General features: G+C 43.6%; 1 long non-coding RNA gene across 1 annotated transcript; it reads right to left on the bottom strand.

Moving 5' to 3' along the window:
- Nucleotides 1-557: 557 nt before the first annotated feature.
- LOC147826776 (uncharacterized) lies at nucleotides 558-2,911 on the bottom strand. Its single transcript, XR_015453472.1, has 2 exons — nucleotides 2,564-2,911; nucleotides 558-1,484 (listed from the first exon to the last, which is right to left on the bottom strand). It is a non-coding gene; the product is annotated as an uncharacterized LOC147826776 (long non-coding RNA).
- Between the last annotated feature and the right edge of the window lie 421 nt (nucleotides 2,912-3,332).

Raw genomic sequence — 3,332 nt, 5'->3', positions numbered from 1 at the left:
ACTTTGCAGTTGCAAACTGTATTTTTCATCAACTCAAGATGGAACTCCCCCTCACTCCAGGTTCCTGGCCCCTGGATAAATGTGCTGATGTGCTTTGTTCTTTGAGCCTCTCTTCTAGGGATTCTTTTCATCAGATTCCTGGGCAATACTGATTCCCTCCTCTCTCTCTCGGTAGACAAATGGCTGCTGGCTCTCTCCTCTCCAAGTTTTTCAGACAAATATCTCACCTCATGTACTCTTTTCTTCAATCTCCCAGTATTTGTCCCAACATAATTAGAAAAAACGCCAAATGCTGATCATTCAGTCAGTCTCAGCTTCTGAATATTACATGTCATGGACAGTTGTCTATAAATGTTTCTGGGCCTTGGTCCCACTGCCTTTCCCATCTTAGAGGTGGATGCCATGTGGTTTTCTACAAATGAAAGAAAAATACTGGAAACAGCCAGAGACCAGGAGAGCTATTTTAAGAGGAGAAATTGGGGCATATTCTAGTATATTACATCACTCTTACTATGAAAGAACAACTAGTTACTTATTCAAGAATCATAGGCAGGAACTTAAGTTCTCAGAGTATGACACAGGAAACCTCATTTATTTCAGACAAATAAGGGCAAATGTTAAACTAAATCAGAGACTCCTGAACTGTCTAAAACTGAACTTATTCCCTCCTAAGCATCTGTTTGTCTCTGGTCTTTGTAGCTCCTGACTTCCTTGATTTCTCCTTGTCCTTCACATTCCATAAGCAGGTCCAGTTGCCACAAATTCTACAGTGTATTCCAATTTTTTCTGTTCATCTCCCTTTGTGCTTCCCTGTCTGTCACCATCCTCACCTGCGGTATCCTGTTAGTCTCCTAACAGGCGCCTCTATTCCACCCTGTCCCCCTGCAAAACACTCTCAACACAACAGCCAGAGCAATATCTAAAGAACATATTAGATCCCAGGACTACCCTCTGTGGGGTGTCCTCCAACACCTTCCTACTACACATAAAATGAAAATCAAGCCCTTTACTGTAGCTTGTGGGGATCTTCAATTCTGGACTCTGCTAACATTTCTGACCATATCATATGCCGCTCTCTTTCTTGTTCCCAAAATTGATACACACTGACTTTATCTTTCAGTTGTTCTCCCTTCTGAGTCCTTCTCTTGCTGTTCCCTCTGGCTGGAAAACTCTTCCGCAGATATCCATATGGTTGGCTCCTTTTCATCATTCAGGCCTCTATTCAAATGCTATCTTGAAAACTCACAACACTCAACACCTGATAGATTAGAACAACGTTTGCTACTGGTGTTGGACAGTGCTATGTTTCCTCCAGTGACTTCTGAGTCAGGCTGTGACGTTGCCCGTGAACACAGCTGAAGAGCTTCTCCTTGGAGAGGCCTCTCTGCCTTCCATTTTGACACTACCAACCCTGCAGGCTGGGGATGTGGCTCAGTGTAGAGGATATTCCTCTCACACACAAAGCTTGGGCTCAGTCTCCAGCACTGAAAAAAAAAAGTAAATAAACTAACATCACATGCAAGAACATTATACAAATCTGACATTAACAAATAGAGGATGGGATGTGGCTCACTGGTGAAGCCCCTTGGTTTGCTCCCCAGCATTAAACAAAAAACGAACTATCCACACCCGCCCAATCATCTGCCCCATCATTTTTTATCCTGTTGCTATGATTTGCTTTCTTCATAGCACCTGTGGCCACCTGAATAATCTTGTTTGGTTTTTTTTCTGTCTTCCTCACAAGGATGGAAGCTCCCTGAAAGCAGAGCCCTGGGCTGCTCACCCACTGTTCTATTTGCAGCACCCGCAGCAGTGGCAGGCCATGGCAGGACATAACATTTGTCTGTGGGAAGGTTGTGAGGAGCTGCAAGGTGCAGAAAGATCCTGAGACGAGGGGGATGGGTTGGCCTGCAAATGCTGCTTCCAGTTTTTTCTTCACCTGGGCTTAGATGATCATGGGACACTGGTAGGGAGAAAAGGTTTAAGTATAAGAATGACTTGCTGCTGGGTCTCCATTAATAAATACGTGTAAATCAAAGCACCTATTAGGCCTCAAAATACCACATGAATCCAAAGAAAATATGTTACATTCTTATAGTTTTAGAAATCGCATAAATTTTTTTTCTCTTCTGTCTAAACTATTCTCTGTTTAAGGGATAGATGGCATCATTCAATCAGTTGCAGCATTTTTCAGATTAGAACAATTTATTTCTCACCAGTTGGATGGTGGTGTTTATTTGAAGCAGTGAGTTAGGCTCTGACTCCACTGTGAGCACAGCCAAAGAGCAGAAGAGCACAATACCCTAGCTCGACACCTGCATCCCTAGCTCTTAGGTGACAGTGGAGGTCCAGAGGATGCTGTATGATTAGTGCCCTGCTGAGCACTGCCTGGAACGGATGTGGAATGCAGGCCTCTGCCTCCCAGGAGCTCTTTGCTCCTCTACACCACACTGCTGAACCTTCTCACTGAACCATCTGGCTCAAGGCTTCTCCACTGGGCCCAACAAGTGCTCTTGTTTTTTCTCCCGGCAGACACTTGTTCTTTGCTCTCCCACACACTGACCTGTCTCATGGGGTTTCCTTTATGCAGCAAAAGTATCCAAGGGTCAACTCCAGTAGCTCATGCCTCTGCAAATGAAAATCAGTTTGGTCTCTGTTTCTAATCCATAAGCCCAGTAAGACCAGGAGCCATGCTCCACAACCTCAAGCCATTATAAACATATGAGCCAGTCAATAAAATTTTTTAAAAGTCTGTGAGTAAATATATTTGTGGGGGACACAAACTAGAACTGCTCAAAGAAATTATAATCTTAGAAAGGCTGCTTTTAGGGAGGGAACTTAAGATTTCTGTATGAGAGAAAAGACTAAAAATTGGTTGGTTTGTTTGTTTGTTTTTAAAAAGTTCATCCCAAAGGTGAGAGCCGGTCAAAGCATTCCCTAGCTAATTACCTCTTTCCTAGTTTCAGGATTAAACTGTATTTGATTTGACTATATAAGGAAAACGGAGCAGAGACTTTGGCCCAAATAACAAATCACATGGCCATTCTTATCTAAAAGATAAGAAGAGGTATTTTTTCATCCCTAAAATAAGGTCCATTCACATATACACATAAAACATGCCAGCATGGCATGTGGCCCTTTGCCCAAGGCTGTAGAGCTGACAGGCCCGCCCTTGCTGGCTGCAGGTGGAGAAAATCCAGGCTTCCCAGGAACTGGAGAGCTGCTCTGTCTTGCCTCAGCGCGGCTCACAGGCTGTAATAAGACACAGTTCTGGGTAGGCTCCATTGGCTCCAGAGATCTAAGGAATTATAGATGTAAGTTTTAACTTCTGG

This window comes from Heterocephalus glaber, unplaced genomic scaffold (genome assembly GCF_053883595.1).
Source record: "Heterocephalus glaber isolate CG9 unplaced genomic scaffold, H.glaber_assembly_v1.0 deba00001461, whole genome shotgun sequence".
Classification (NCBI taxonomy): Eukaryota; Metazoa; Chordata; class Mammalia; order Rodentia; family Bathyergidae; genus Heterocephalus; species Heterocephalus glaber.
The sequence above is the reverse complement of the archived record's forward strand: the minus strand, read 5'-3'. Positions and strand labels throughout refer to the sequence as shown.